Here is a 16,440-nt window from a genome sequence, read left to right on the forward strand (position 1 = left end):
AAATAATTTAATATCAATTGATAGTAAATTGGCACAATTGAACTAAATTAATGTAAAATGATTTGGTACAGAGCCCAATTTTTCTATTACTTTAAGTGGAATTTTGCATTAACTTATGTAACTGTAAATTTTCCACTACTCCCTATTTAATGTTCTAGCTGCATCATTCCGTAACTTGAATCTATTAAAAACTGTATAACATTCTACCAAAGATGGTCTATAAATGAAATGGAAATTTATTTTGAATAGTATTCCACTACCCAAAGCTTTAGAGGTAAGTAAAAACGTCTCGGATTTTATTTGTTATTGATATTTAGATGTTTCTGTTTAACTTGAATTGTTCAGTTGATTAAATATACCATAACTCTTTTTTAAAGTTGCAGAAAAAAACCAGTAAGCACACAGAATGGGAGAGAAACTAAGGCGTGTTAGGAATATATTTTGAGGACTGAAATTAATCATTATATTCCATTAGGAATGCTTTGAAGGTGATATCGGGTGAAATCTCGATTTACACGGGGCTTTCGTTATTTCTCATTTGGAAAATTTGTCAGTAACATTTACATTTATTCCTTTTCTTGTAACTAAAAGGTAATTCAGTATCAAAGGAATACTCTAACCAAAATTTTTTAAAAAGAAAGAGGAACGACGTGCCTTTAACTACACACTATTGTGGGAACCTGGGAACTTCTGTAACAGCAATGGAGACACGGTAATAGGTCACTTCTTCCTGTCCTAGGAAAAGCGGCGCTTCGGAGGGGACAGGGCCTCCCCGAGTTTTTCTCCCCCGCGTAGAGAGTTCTAGGTGGTCAAAGGTCCGGGACGCTGGATTCGAAACAAACAAAAAAATAAAAAGGGTGATAAAGACTGGAGTTAACAGGGGGGTCAAAGGAACGTAAGGGCTCCTTTCGCACTTCAAACACCTTGGGATAGGGGGGAGGGGGCAGGACAAGGAGGAACCAAAATTCTTAACAAAGTCGTGAGGCAGCCCTGTCCCACGTTTCCAGGAAGACAGTGGATCAGCGGGGAAGGCGGGGGAGGACGGGGAAAGACCGGACAGGTCCCTCTCGACTCCTTTAGCCCAAATTTTTGATTTCCCTCCACTTCGCTCCGTTCCGTTTCCTCCCCCCACCCCCGCCCCAAGAGTCGAGAATAAATTGGTCGAGCGCCCGGCCTAGCCTAGTAGCCCAGTTCCTTAAATCTCTTAGACCCTAGAGGGGGAGAGACCACATTTTCTGGGAGACGGGAATAGTGGGCTGCAAAGAAAAAAAAAAAAAATTTTTTTTTTTCCTCCAGTGTCAAGTCTTCCCGGTGAAAAATCGGCTCGCTTTCTCTCCACAGCCGAAGCAAAAAAGCAAAAACAGAAACTCAAAAAGCGAAGCCCCTGAATCACTTAGGATCAGGTGCCAGAGTTCCGCGAGTAGACTTCTTTCGGTGGGAAGGGGTAGGGACCGCGGGGGGAAAAGAAGGTCCCGGAACTAGGGCGGAAGGCCCCTCGCTGGGGCGTGCCAGAGGAGGGGACAGGGAAGGGTGATGCCCGGCTGGGCTGCCAACCTCGGGCTGCGCTCGGGGCGCAGGAGCCCGGGGGACGAGTCCCGCGCGACCCCGGTTTCCGATTTCCCACGGCCCGGGGCTCTGCCGTACATTCCTAACGACCTCCTTTCGACCCCCCCCAATTAAAGAGAGGAAACGCGGCGCGATCCGGGTCCGCGGCGGAAGCGCGGCCAAACGAATGAGTAAGTCAGGCGCGGGCACGGAACCTTGTTTACCCCACTCGGCGGCGCGCCCCTGCGGGCGCCTCGTTTGCAGGCGGCGTCGGAGACGCTGAACCCGGGAGGCAGTCGGCCACGATTGGTCGTTGATAGGGAGGAGGACGCTGGGAGAGAAGCGTTGCAGTGTCAGCTCGCTGCCGCTAGATGCCGCTCCCTCCCAACAGGAGCCGAGCGCGGGTTCGTGGCCGACAGATGGCGCCTGCGCGTTCCATTCGCCTCCAAGTCGCCGAAGAGCGAACACCCCAAACAATCCCGAAGCGCCACCAAAAAAAAAAAAAAAAAAAAAAAAGAAAAAAAAAAAGAAAAAAAAAAAAACCCGCCGGATCCGACCGCCACTTTCAAAACCCCCCACCGCTCTAGAACCGCGGGAGCTTCCGTCCCTGAGTAGAATTCGAGGGTGTAAAGAAGAGGAAGGGGAAAATATCTTGTACCAGCCCAGGGGTGAAGAAGCCCCCGGCCTGAGAAAGAAGGAAGGAGGAGTGGGGGAGGCGAACAGTCTCGTTGCTGCCTCTGTGTACGCTGAGGGGGGAGGTAAGTTATAAAATGGCGGAGGCGAAGCTTCTAGAAGTTTGGAGGGGCACCCGGAGGGCGCGGGGCCCACCGTGAGGTGTGTATGGTTGAAGCAGGGCGCGAGAGAAGAGTTGGGAGGGAAAGAGAATGGGCACTCTATTGCCACTTAATTTCCCCTCTACTCCCTTTGCCCCCAGCGGGGCCAGCCATGGAGCGGGTGGCCAAGTCAAGACGGGGAGAAGCCTCCCCGTCCCCGCGTAACCCCCAACCCTTCTTTCTGCCTTCTCCCCCCAAGTGGCCACCTCAACACTACCAAGGAACTTCCAGCCCCCCTTCCTCCCTACCTCCTACTCCTAGAGTGGCTTTCTACTGCACGACTCTTCTTTTCGACTACCCTCGCTGAAGATTTTCTCTTCCTTCCCTCGCCCAACTCTCCCTCGGGGCCTCCACGGAGACCCCCCCCCCCCCCATGGGTGGCCCAAAATGGAGAACGCGGAGCAGCGCAAGATGGAGGCTCCGCTTCTCAGTGTTGCATTAGATTTAGGTGCCTTTTCTCCGGCAGGCTCTTAAGCCTGGGAGAGCCCAAACTGGAGGTGGGGTGGGGTGCGAGCCATAGTCGGGGGAGGAAAGCCGGGGAGGCTGTGGCTGGGGTGGGGGAGAGCGCGGTATCGTGGAGAGGGGAAGGAAGAGAGCAAAATGGTGGTGCTGGGAACCTAGGGGGGAGGGGAGAAGCGGAGGCTCAGTTGTGTATATTTGGGCCTCGGACCGAGGGAGGCGAGGGAAAATCTACTCTGATCACACCCCTCCCTCGTGCCCCCTCCCTTCTCCCTTCCCCTCTTTCCTTTCCTCCCTCCCTCCGCTCCCTCCCTCTCTTCCTCCCTTCCTAGAGAGGGAACAACATTCATGTGACGGGCCCCTCTGCTTCTCCCCCGCCCCATCATCTCCAGCGCGTGGTGGGGGAACTGCTTGGGAAAGCGATTGGCATCGATCTCTCCATCCCTTCCGAGGCCCGACTTCGGTCAGTTTTCTTCGGGCAACAATTTTATAAATAGGCTGGGGTCTGGCAGTGTTGGCCCCCGCGTGCAGACCTTGCCCCGAAGGGGGCCCTGCCTGCCTGGCATGGGAGGAGGGGGGAAGGGCGGGAGTGGAAGGCTGTTTGTTGGGGGGTTTTGGCGCCACTTTTGTTTTAGTTTTAGTGCTGCTTTTCGTTCCCACCCCCACCCGCACTGTCTTTCTCAAGGCACGAACTGAGCTGATCCTTGCCCCAGGTAGGCAGCTTCTGTTTTTTCTCTCTACACTTTTATTCTTGCTTGGGGTTGACTTTCTTTTTTCTTCTGTCGCGTACCCGGTGATCTGTGGCCGGCGATTTTAGCACGAAAAGGGTCTGATGGGCCATGGGAGAGAGAAGGTGTGGGAAACAGCATCAAGTAGTTCCGCAAAACTTTGAGCCCCGTTCCCATTTTCTTCTGGCCTACATTCGTAAACGTATTGTTGATTTCTGCCTTTTTTTTTTTCCTCGTCGCGAGAAGGTCTTGTTTTGCCTTTAGTTTTTTATAAACCGCTGTACTTTCGACATTTAGTTTCCGCTCTCCCTTGGTGTGTATGTCATTTTATTTTTAATCCTGAACTATAATGGGTTTTATCGTGAGATTTTTCATGCTGCAGTGTTCAGCTTTAATTTTTAATATTGCATTAGTAGTTTCATCCGGTTTGTGAGACTTTCTCCTGCGTGGCCTAGAAATGTTTTATATCTTGTTGCCTACCACCCTTTCCTACCGTCTCCCTCCTTTCTCTCGGATGGTTTCTTAATTGAGGGTCATGGTGTTTGATTAAATGGTTATTTACAGTTTACACGATATATCTATTAGAAACTTTTGATCTGTGGGATTAGGTTTAAGTAAACGAAAAGCTTGTGTTGCTTTGAAATGGTTCCTTAAAATGCGCGGGCCGCCCCCCCTCCCCTTGGTAAAGCCCCATCTTCCCCTCATACTGGAGTGTAAATTCCATACCCCTTTTCTCCCACGGACCGCCGTATTTCACGGCAGCCACACCCTGTATTTGTCTCTGTGGATTGGACTCATTATCAGCTTAATTTAGTGACTCTTAAACCACCATGATGGGACTTGCTTAAGCACGAAGCTTCTTTTCCTGTTTAGTCCTAGTGGTTAGTGTCGAAAGAGGAATAATCGAGGTTTCTTGATGAAACCTGGTGCGGTCCAACCTCTGCCTTTTTTCTGTTGTCTTTTTTCCTACTCCGGGCTGTTGGCGGTGTCAGCACCGCTGCTGGGGGCGGGGGTGGAGGGGAGAAAGAGTCGGGTTACCGAAGTGCGTCATTCCTGGCTCTAGCAGGGCCTGCTCGGGAGCTGCTGGTGTTTGTTACTGTCCTCGCAGCACTTTCCTGCCAACCTTCTCTCTCTGCGTATTGGTTAGGAGCAAGAGCAGGAGGCGGTCTTCTAATTCTATCTGTAGCCTAGCGCGTTGCGTTTCAGGGTATATGTGAACTTATTAAAAAAAAAAAAAAAACCTGGGCCCTGGAAAGTGGATATACATTTCTGTTTAATGACATACAATTCAGGTAGTTTAGACTTGCTTTCATATATTTTCCAATGAACGGTGGGGTTAATTTTGAACATTTTAAAACGCTTACGTTAAAATGCCTGGTTTTCTTTTTACATTGATATCAATCTGTAATTAGGGATCAGAAGGACCAGTTAAGGCATAAGCGTTCAGCGGTTTTTCAAGTGGTTGAATTGTAATTTTATGACACATTATGTTAAATAGTCTGTTTTTTTTTTTTTTTCGTTTTGAGCCGAGGTGCTACATGAATGTAAGCTAATTGCAGATATTTAAGTTCATTTTCACCACCTATTCCTATTTCTCCTTTTAGGTATAATTTTAAATATGCCTTTTGGATCTTATGGACTTTTAAAATTCTTAAAGATGGCTATTTCTTTGTTTTTAACTGAATTCTTAAATTTGCAAGTAGTTATTTTAGGGTGACAGTCACTGTTAAATTCTTCTTACTAGTCTTTGATACTTTAGCATCTTTGGGGTTTTTTCAGGGTACTTACCGAGCACAGTGTCTTCTTAATTCTTTTCTGAAGATAATAATTGGAAGAGAGAGTGGTGGGAGGTAGAGATGAAACAAAAGTGGCCTTGAGTTGATCGTAGCTGGATGAGTACAGGGGAGCTTATTGTACTATTATTCTCTCTACTTTTTTGTGCGTACTTGAAAATTTCCACAATTAAAAAAATATGAAGAAAAAATTTCAAATTGGCTTGCAATTTTGATGTGATGGCATACGTTTGTATTTACCTATCAGTTATCTGCGTGGAAAACTTGGCGTTTTGCATAAGTAATTACACAATGCCTGATATACAAACTTTCAAAAAAATATTTAATTTGAACCAGTATAGAATAAGCAGTATACATACTTACAAATCGGTTGAACTCTAAATGTTTGTAACTTAGTCTGAATGTATTCTACTTTTAGTTTCTTTTTTAATCCTTTGAAAACGGGAAAATTCCTTTCTCAGATTTTGTAAATTTTGCTTGTTGTCTATTTCATTAAGTTGGGGTTACAGTGAGTCAGTATGAAAGGGATTTACTATTAATAGGAGGGGCTTTGGCAGTTGCAATAAGTGACAGTGGAAGGGATTCGGGTGCCCTAGGGCGCATTCCTGGTAGGAACATAGAGGTAGGAGTTGAATTCAGTTTCAGTATTTGGTGTTTAATGAATGGGTAGAGACTAGGATTGGAAAGGAAATGTACTTATTAGCCATTCTTTCCTACTGTGAAATAACTATAGCATTCTAAGGTTATCAGAGACTGGCAGTGGGGGTGGGGTGGGTTCTTTAAAAAAAAAACTGATATGAAAATGAACATTTACTTATAAAGTGAGTTAAATCGCACTCCTCACTTTAAGGATGTAGTGTAGTTAAAAGTCGATATGTAAAATATTCTAATGTTTTTCTATTAAGGCCATTCTGACCATTACCCATCAACAGTAAAAGTGCATTGCAATTACAATCCTCAGTTTCCTTAATTAATATATTTGTGAATTGCTTCTACATTCTTTGAAGGTAAGTGCCTTATTTTCTGCAATTTTGTGTTGTTCAGTGTCAGGCTTTTTACCCCTATGAGATGTATTTTTTTTAAGATTTTATTTTTAAGTAATCTCTACATCCAACATGGGGCTTGAACCCACAACCCCAAGATCAAGAGTCACATGCTTCACCAACTGAGCCAGCCAGGTGCTCGGATGTATTTTTGAATATGTCAAAGTTCTAAAGGACATCCAAAATAATGGATATTTAAGTTTTATGTTGGGTGAAGTGTGTTCCCTCATCATTAATAAAACAAAATTCCACCCTAGTCTAGGAAGATATTTCATAACTGTTAATATTAGTCTGTGTATTCATATGCAAGTTTTAGCTTTAAGAATGTTATGAGAAGACAGATGACATTTTTTGAATTCTTGTATGCAAATAATCTTAAGTAGATGATGAAGATTGTGGCTTCAGATTTATTGTGGAAGGCCACAGCTAAACTACTAAGCCAACAAATTAAGAGTTTTGTAACTTTGAAGTGTATTTAGTAAGGATTATTAATTTTTAAAATTTTATTTATTTTTTAAAAAAGTAATCTCTACACCCAACATGGGGCTTGAACTCACAAGATCTAGAGTTGCATGCTCTTCTGACTGAACCAGCCAGGTGCCCAGTTAGGATATTTTTTAAAGCCCAAACACTAAAGATTTGAATGAAATTAAGTCTTGCATTTCTTTTTCATAATTTTCTTTATCGATCTTACATTATTGACTTTGGTGGTTGTCTGAGGACCTATGTATTAAAATGGGTGGGGAGAAGTAGGGAGTAGGCTCAGGCTCAAATAAATTATCTTTTGGGAATATAGCATTAGATGTGAAAATATGCCTTGGACGGTTTAGTAGTGCTTAATATTCTGCATGTTTAACTGATGCCACCCACAGTCATGTGTGGGAAGAGAGTAAACAGTGAATAGTGTATTCTTTTTGCTTTGGGCTCTATAATAGATGGAAGACTTCAGTTTTTGATGCTGCAAGTTAACTTTTAATTTAGAATTTACATTAAATGGACACCTGGACACTTGGGTGGCTCACTTGGTTAAGTGTCCAACGTGGGGCTCAGGCCATGATCTCATCATGAGTTCAAGCCCCACATAGGACTTGGCTGCTGTCAGCACAGAGCCTGCTTCAGATCCTCTATCCCCCTCTCTCTGCCCTTTCTCTGCTTGTGCACACTGTCTCTCTCAAAAATAAACTTTGAGAAGAAAATTTATGTTAAATGGACACCATGATCTGTTCATTACATCCTAGCGGGATAAGATTCATATCTCTTTAATATTGTGACTTTTGTGTCTCATGTTTAAAAACAACAACTGGGTCTTATATTATTAGCACTTTGAAATTGCTATTCGTAGGTTATTCAGATATTTGAAATGACAGCTCATTGTACAATGGAGCACTATTGTATACCCATTTTGGAAATTGGGGGAGCTTAGCAAAGGAAAGGGATAGTCCCAGTTAGCTATGGGTATCAGTATATCCTGAAATGTGATTAATCATTGGAGAATAAAGAAACTTTAAAGATACAGGCAAATTTAAAAGTTCTTTACATTTTCCTTTTGTAGTTTTCTACATCTGATACATGCATTGAACTTTTAATTTGTGGCTCAGTACTGTCCCTGTATAATAATTGTCTGTGTCTCTGGCTATCATGAGCAGTGGTTATTGCATGTTTCTGTTTGGTAAAGATAATGTGAGAAAAAATTGTCAGATTTTTTTTTTAACATATCCTGGGTTGCCTGCTTTGCATTTAATTGAACCAAATTTTATATTCCTTCTGTGTAAGTGGTGTTGCTTGTGGAGTCTTAATTTTTGAATATATGCATTAAAAAAAACCCAACATCTCTAGCAGCTGTGGTGATCTGCTACCTGAACTGTGTTCTTAATGTATGCTTGCTATAGTTCCATCTTTGATACTAACCAGAAGAAAACAAGAAGTCTTTACATATAGTTAGTCAAGAGGTTATTGAACTTGTTTTACACTCCTCATTCCTCCAAAGGAAGGGAGGGTGAGTAATGTCAGTGCTCTGTTCTTTTTTATTATTTGATTGGAAAATGCATTACTAGGATTGATGAGACCAACTAGAGAGATATCTGTAAGTTCTGAATAATCTAATGTAAACTCAAAGTAAAACTCTTTTATAATGTCAGAATGTTAGAGGGGGAAGAAGTAAGTCTTGTTTACACTAAAATTTTGCATGCACAACATTTGTTGTAATTGGATTTGACCTCTAACTTGTTGAATCTTGAGATATTCTAAGAAAGAAACTTAATTTAGTGTACTTTTAAGTTCCTTTTGAATGCCAATAAGTGTTTTAACATTTATTGTTTTATCTTCTCAGCTGCCTTGCATGATAGGTGGTTATTATCATTTTACAGATGGGAAAATTGAGGTTCTCAAAGAATAAATGACTTGTCACATAATAATTGACAGCCTGAATTTACACCCAAAGTAATTTGGCCTCAAAACCTTTGTGTGTGTATTTTTTTTAAGTTCAGTAGTTTCCTTTAACTGGTTTAGGTCTTGGGTTATTTATCACCAGAAAGCATGCCTCATTTTAATATTACAAAATGAAGATTTTTTTTCACATACAGTGCAAGGGAAATACAGATTTTTACACAGGGTTAGATGAGTTGTTGCCCGATGAAAGGTCTAAATTGTGTTTTACGCTAAGAGATAGTTGAAAGAAATCTGAGCCTTGGTTTTGTTTGTGTGTGCTCATTATACAAAAGTTAATGTGATAACATGTTGAGTTATAGTTTTGACTTTTTGGGGGTAGGGGTCATACTATGGTAGATAGAATGGTTTCACTGAAAAATTTTTCCCTTATGTCATTTATGTTCTATACAGAATGGAAGCTGAGTGTGGCTGAGAATAGTTCCCCAGTCATTCAGCTTGTTTATTGAGTGGTTTAGATTTGAAATAAAAATTTATGCAACTTTTGTAGTTCACTGCTCTGATTGATTCTGTAAGGGGATTTTGTTGTTATTTAATGGTACCTTAAAAATACTCTTTCCTCCTGAGTGTTAATATCTTCTCTGCTTCTAATTTCTAGTTCATCTTTTCACTTTATTAAATTTTCTTGTTCTAATTTGTATCAGGTAATAGTTAATATTGGTGACCTGGATTATTAGTAGGTTCATTAGTCTCAGCTTTCTTTGCTTTTTCCTTCTTGCTTTTCATAAACTACAACTAGAACTTTTCTTGTCCGAAGGACTGCTAGATGTTAGATATCTGGCCTAAGATAAATTAGTGGAGGTGAGGTAAAACAATGTATAATGTTTTTCATAGCCATGAGTGCAATTTATATGTTTTATGTTAATTATTCCCTTATTTTGTGGGAGTGATGCAGTCTTCTATCCAGATTTCTTTGTTCAATATTGAGTCTTTTCATCCATATTTTCCCCTTTTGTACTCCAAGAATACCAAGACCCTAGTGTTCTACAACGGAATTATGCCCCAAGACATCCATTGTACACAATGAATTAGTTTCTCTCCTGTGTATCTAGGAAGATACTAGTTTTGTACCATTCTTGGGAGAATTCAGGAAATTGTCACTCACATTATTTTCTGAGTTCTGTGGTTAACCTTGTGGAACCCTGTATGAGAAGGGCTGCTAGAATATTAAGGGACTTGGTTTGGTGCTAAGCAGTTTTACTTTTCACGGTTAACTTTCCTGTCGGTAACCCTAATATAGCTCTACTAAACTTTTGTATGATAAAATGTGAATGTAATTGATAATATTGTCATCTCTGTGGCATAAGTTGGATAAATTGGTTAGTGTTGATTTCAAGCAGTTAGTGCTACTTAGTTGTTTCAAAGAATTGAATGTGGGAAGTTGAATAATTTTATTTGTAAAAAGGAATATTGTAGGAGCACTGTTCATTATACAAGTCAAAACTTAAATTTTTTTTTTTAATGTTTGTTTACTTTTGAGAGAGGGGGAGAGAGAGAGAGAGAGACATGAGCAGGGGAGGAGCAGAGAGAGAGAGGGAGACACAGAATCTGAAGCAGGCTCCAGGCTCTGAGCTGTCAGCACAGACCCCGATGCAGGGCTCAAACCCACCAGACGTGAGATAATGATCTGAGCCAAAGTCGGACACTTAACCCACTGAGCCACCCAGGCGTGGCAGTGCCCCTCAAAACTTTTTTTTTAAGTTTATTTATTTTGAGAGAGAGAGAGCGTGTGCATGTGAGAGCGAGGGAAAGGGGGAGAGAGGGAGAGAGAGAATCCCAAGCAGGTCCCGCGCTGTCAACGCAGAGCTCGACGCGGGGCTCTATGTCACAAACTGTGAGACTATGACCTGAGCTGAAATCAAGAGTCAGACGCTTAACCAACTGGGCCATCCAGGCGCCCCTCAATTCAAAACTTCTTATAAAGTATTTGATGGTGACTAACATAAGGAATAGTTAACACTAACTGAATTCTTAACTCTGTGTCAGACACTGTCACAAATGCTTTACATTGCATTACCTCTCTTAATCTTCATAGCCCTGTTACCCATTATCCTATAATTTATTGCTCAAATCAGGATACTTTTTTAAAAAGTTTATTATTTTGAGAGAGAGAATGCAAGTGGGGAAGAGGCAGAGAGAGAGGGGGAGAGAATCCCAAGCATGCTCTGCGCTGTGAGTGCTGAGCCTGAGGCAGGGCTCAAACCCACAAACCAGGAGATCATGACCTGAGCTGAAATCAAGAGTCAGACACCTAACTTGATTGAGCCACCCCGGCATACTTAGGAGAATGAAAGGGGACTCTAACTAGATGGCATTCTGGGATAATAGTATAAATGGGAACTGTCCCAGAGAAGCTAGGATATATGACGTCCTTAATGAATACCCCATTTTTCAAGAGGAAACCTTGCCTAATTAGTAAGTGGTAGGAAGGGATTCACAGCCTCTACAATTTATTTGGACATGAAAGTGATTTAATTACTTTAAACGGCCATATTCTGAGAGTTTGTTATTTTTACTTGGAGGAATTTCTGTTGGTGTGGGGTTGACAGTAAAAGACGAGAGACGGTGTTTTTAAAATTCTACCCAGGAGAATTTCCAGTTGGCTTTTTTCTTTTTTTTAAAATTTTTTTTAATGTTTTATTTATTTTTGAGACAGAGAGAGAGCATGAACGGGGGAGGGGCAGAGAGAGAGGGAGACACAGAATCGGAAGCAGGCTCCAGGCTCTGAGCCATCAGCCCAGAGCCCGATGCGGGGCTCGAACTCGCGGACCGCGAGATCGTGACCTGAGCTGAAGTCGGACGCTTAACCGACTGAGCCACCCAGGCACCCCAGTTGGCTTTTTTCAAGTGACTATTGGACTTTTGAGTCACTGTTAAAAAAAAAAAAATAGCTTCTGAGGTCCACTGAAATAAAAGGAAAAAACCAAGGTAACTACTTTTACTGTTTGAAATCTGTAAACAGATTTTCTTACATTTTATTCAGACTTCCTTTACTGTTTTCTAGGGAGGAAATGTTAATTGTATGCTTTTTCATGGAGGTTTTTATGTGGGAAATCTCTTCTTAGAAGAAAAGTGAGAGAGAAATAATTTTGTGACTAGGGAGAAGTGGTGTTAGAAAAGAAAGAAAAACTTACAGGTTAGAGATTTATTTGAAGTTAAATTGATTCTGTAACATAATTTGAGAGTTGTCTTGTAGAGTTTGAAGTGTCATTTCATAAAATTAATAGTTCTCTTTTATTTTGATGACTTTTGTAGTTGCCTTATATTCCCGCCTGTTTATATTTGTGGTACATCCCCCCCCCCCCCAAAATGATTACTGTAGGTGAATTCAAACATTTGGAGAAATGAATTCAGCATAATTGCAGATTATACTCTATTGCAAACGAAAATTCCCTCCCCACCCTTTTTAGTGGGGGTGAGTGGCAGAGAGCTGATCTTAAGAGGACTTTAAGTTTTTTCATATTTGGCTATTTTGATATTTTGTTGAGGAATTTGTGTGTTTTTTATCCCCTGGCTAGTTTACTTTTGGAGGTTTTGTTGGTGTCAATATCTTATAAACAACTGCATGGTTAGTAAGTAGGTCTGTTTAGTTTTGTAAATCTTTTCTTTAATTCATTAAAAGCTATCATGAAATTGGAAGTGGGGGGATCCCCTGGGTGGCTCAGATGGTTGAGGATCTGACTCTTCATTTTGGCTCAGGTCATGATCCCAGCATCGTAGGATTGAGGAGCTCTGCATCCAGCTCTGTGCCGAATGTGGAGACTGCTTAAGATTCTCTGTCCCTCTCCCTCCCTCCCTCTCTCCGTGTGTGTGTGTGTGTGTGTGTGTGTGTGTGTCTATCTCTCTCTCTCCCTCTCCCCCTCTCCACCCCTCTCCCCCTCTCCACCCTCTCCTCCCTCCCCTTCTTCCCCCCCTCATGCTCTTTCTGAAACAACAACAACAACAACAACAAAACAAACCACTATGTACTGGGATTACTATATATAAAAGAATATTATTAGGCTAAAACCAATAGTCATCAATGCAGGTTTTATTTTTTTTTGATACAGTGCTCTTAATTTGAGATAGTGACAAGTATTTTTTTTAAGACTTTATTTTTAAGTAATCTCTGCACCTAAAGTGGTATTCAAACTCCCAACTCCAAGATCAAGAGTTGCTTGCTCTACCAGCTGAGCCAGCCAGGCACCCCTGGTGACAAGTATTTTTAAGGACTACTTTGAAAAGTTTTGGGAGAAAAAACAATTGACTTTAAAAAAAAAACATTTTTTTAAGTGTTTATTTCTTTTTGAAAGAGAGAGAGACAGAGAGTGACTGGGGGAGAAGCAGAGAGAGAGACACACACACAGGACCCAAAGCAGGTTCCAGGCTCTGAGCTGTCGTCACAGAGCCTGATGCGGGACTTGAACTCACAAACCGTGAGATCACTACCTGAGCCGAAGCCAGACGCTCAACCTACTGAGCCACTCAGGCACCCCAACAATTGAGGACTTGTAAGTGTAGCCTTAGAATGCTTCAGTTTTGGGTGGTGGTTAATAAACTAAATTAGGGGCACCTGGATGGCTCAGTCGGTTGGGCATCCTACTTTGGCCTAGGTCATGATCTTGCAATTTGTGAGTTCGAGCCCCATGTCAGGCTGTGTGCTGACAGCTTGGAGCCTGGAGCCTGCTTCAGATTCTGTGTCTCCCTCTCTCTCTGCTCCTTCCCTGCTCATGCTGTCTCTGTCTCTCAAAAATAAATAAATGTTCAAAAAAATAAAAAACTAAATTAAAAGAGACCACGATCATCTCCTATAACTAGTTACTGTTATCCAAAAGTTGAGACCTAAATGATGTTATGGTGTTGTGTAAAAGCAAAAGAGGCAATCAGTAGTCACTGATATATGGCATTCTTTTGTGTCTTTATTTCATGTTGTAAATGCTTGCTTTTATTTTTGTTTTTGTTTTTTTTTTTATTTTTTATTTTTTATTTTTGGGACAGAGAGAGACAGAGCATGAACGGGGGAGGGGCAGAGAGAGAAGGAGACACAGAATCGGAAACAGGCTCCAGGCTCTGAGCCATCAGCCCAGAGCCTGACGCGGGGCTCGAACTCACGGACCGCGAGATCGTGACCTGAGCCGAAGTCGGCCGCTTAACCGACTGAGCCACCTAGGCGCCCCTGTGTTTAACTTTTTGACTTTGAATTCTTTGTTAGAATGTTAGCTTGAAATGTCTTCATAGCACTATATGATACTCATTAAATTCATTCTCTGAATATGATATACATGATGATTTAGGTTTGGTGTATTTGAAGTATTTCCATTACAGGATTGGGATGTATGATACCCTCTTTTCTTGCATTTCTAATCATTTTCCCTTTTTCAAAAGCAAGGAGAATTTTTCCACACTTACCAGTGTGTCTACTGCCTTGTACCTAATTTTCAAACTTTGTGGCAACTAGAATATTATTACAAAGAACATGTTTAATATCCTCTTCCTAAAAAATGCCTTTTTTTGTGGTTTAAAGAAATAGTATTAAAGATAGGAACATGAACCTTTGAGAATTTCCCTTTTACACTAAAGAAGTAACGAAAATGTAGGAAATATTAGCAAAGCCGTAATATTTTTCCTTTGGGATATATCCCTCCCTGTTTCCACTACTCATTCAGGCCAAAAGGCATTCCTCAGACTTTATTCCTGGCAGGAGAATTGAGGAAGTGGTGGTAGCCATGGTTGGCAGGGAAGCAGAGGCATGAAGGTATGTTTTTGAAAAGCAAATTTGTCAATGATAAATGGATTTTTCCAGCTCTGTGTATATGTACTTTTTTGAGTTTTGATTAAATATCAATGCATAAAGTGCTACTATTCATTGAGGAATATTCAGTAGTTGCATTCATATTACGGTGTTCTAAATATACTTGAAAAATTTCAGAGGGATGATTTGGACAATATGGCATTATATTAGAAAAGATTCTTTAGTAGGAAATTAGTTCCTAAACTTTTGAAGTTAGATTGAAACAGGTATCTAGGCTGCTGCAGAAAAATAGCAAATCTAACATGAGAGCTAATTATATGTGTGTATATAAATATATAGTGTTTAAATGTACAATATTGGTGAATATTCATTTATCTCTTATAAGTAGATTGTTAACTTTTTCATTATCTCTTATAAGTAGATTGTTAATTTCTTCTGACTACGAATTGTGTTTTTATCTAATTTTGAATCCTTGTGTCATGTACTATATGTTATACAGATTCTCAAGTGAAGATTGAATTAAACCTTAGGTTTTCTAGAAATTTAACCCTGCATTATAATTACATTATTAATATTCACATTAAAGGGCTGTATGTTGGAAGAGAAGTAGTTAATTTCCTCTAGTTGGCTTTGCCTTAATGAGAAATCTTAAGTTTGTATAGGATATCATTACCACATCTAGTACGTGGCAAGTTGTACATTCCCTAACATTGACTTTTTTTATTTCTTTCAACCTCCTGTGAGGCAGTTGGTGGTATTTTCATTTACTGAGGTTCCAGAATGGTTAAGTGACTTGCCTAAGTTCACTCAGCTAGTAAGTGGCAGAGCCTACTTTTGAATACAGTTCTTTCTGCCTGATTCCAGCGTACAGTACTTCTTTACATGGTGATACACTGCCTCCCAGTGGGCTGATTTATAGATTTCATAGTGATAATTTTTTTGGGGGAAAGAGAATAAAAGGAGACAATAATTGGGGTGCCTGGCTGGCCCAATTGGTAGAGCATGCAACTCTTCATCTTGAGGTCATGAGTTCAAGCCCCACGTTGGGCATGGAGCCTACTTAAAATAAATAATTTTTTTTTTTTTTAAAGAGACAGTAATCCTGAATTGTTGAGACTGAGGAGGAAGTTAAATCTCTCAAAGTAGCTAGGGAACTTTTGGAAATAGAGTAGGAGCAAGGCTTTTTTTTCTGCTTTGAGAATTAAAAATGCATGAATTTTTTTAAAATTCCAGTATAATTAACAGTGTTCTATTAGTTTCAGGTGTATAATATATTGACTCAACAATCTATACATTACCCGGTGCCCATCACAGTAAGTGTACTCTTTTTTTTTTTAACGTTTATTCATTTTTGAGAGGGAGAGGTTGACAGAGTGTGAGCAGGGGAAGGGTAGGGAGAGGAGGAGACGCAGAATCTGAAGCAGGCTCCAGGCTCCAGGCTCCGAGCTGTCAGCACAGAGCCTGACATGGACCTCAACCTCACGAACCGTGAGATCATGACCTGAGCTGAAGTCCGATGCTTAGCCGACTGAGCCACCCAGGTGCCCCACAATAAGTGTACTCTTAATCCCCTTCACCTATTTCACCCATCCCCCTATCAACCTCCCCTCTGGTAACCATCTGTTCTCTATATTTAAGAGTCTATTTTTTAAAACTTTTATTTTTGAGGGGTGCCTGGGTGGCTCAGTCGGTTAAGCGTCCGACTTCGGCTCAGGTCATGATCTCACGGTCTGTGAGTTCGAGCCCCGCATTGGGCTCTGTGCTGACAGCTCAGAGCCTGGAGCCCGTTTCAGATTCTGTGTCTTCCTCTCTGACCCTCCCCTGCTCATGCTCTGTCTCTCTCTGTCTCAAAAATAAATAAAC

The 16,440-nt window shown here is 41.4% G+C and overlaps 1 protein-coding gene and 1 long non-coding RNA gene across 7 annotated transcripts in view; one reads left to right on the plus strand and one right to left on the minus strand.

Annotated features, from left to right (window-relative positions):
- Positions 1–407: 407 nt before the first annotated feature.
- LOC125157185 (uncharacterized) lies at positions 408–2,923 on the minus strand. Its single transcript, XR_007148894.1, has 2 exons — positions 2,627–2,923; positions 408–825 (listed from the first exon to the last, which is right to left on the minus strand). It is a non-coding gene; the product is annotated as an uncharacterized LOC125157185 (long non-coding RNA).
- The window catches only part of STAG2 (stromal antigen 2), a 139,107-nt gene continuing 124,761 nt past the window's right edge, over positions 2,095–16,440 (plus strand). The window contains exons 1-2 of one of the 6 annotated variants that reach the window (XM_047843563.1): positions 2,860–2,875; positions 3,170–3,300. The gene's annotated coding sequence lies outside the window, so the exon portion shown is untranslated. Of the gene's footprint in view, positions 2,304–2,327; positions 2,380–2,773; positions 2,876–3,169; positions 3,301–3,522; positions 3,551–16,440 lie in introns of those variants that run through there. The other 5 variants (XM_047843562.1, XM_047843567.1, XM_047843566.1 and 2 more) reach the window with 5 other exon arrangements.

Source organism: Prionailurus viverrinus, chromosome X (genome assembly GCF_022837055.1).
Source record: "Prionailurus viverrinus isolate Anna chromosome X, UM_Priviv_1.0, whole genome shotgun sequence".
Classification (NCBI taxonomy): domain Eukaryota; kingdom Metazoa; phylum Chordata; class Mammalia; order Carnivora; family Felidae; genus Prionailurus; species Prionailurus viverrinus.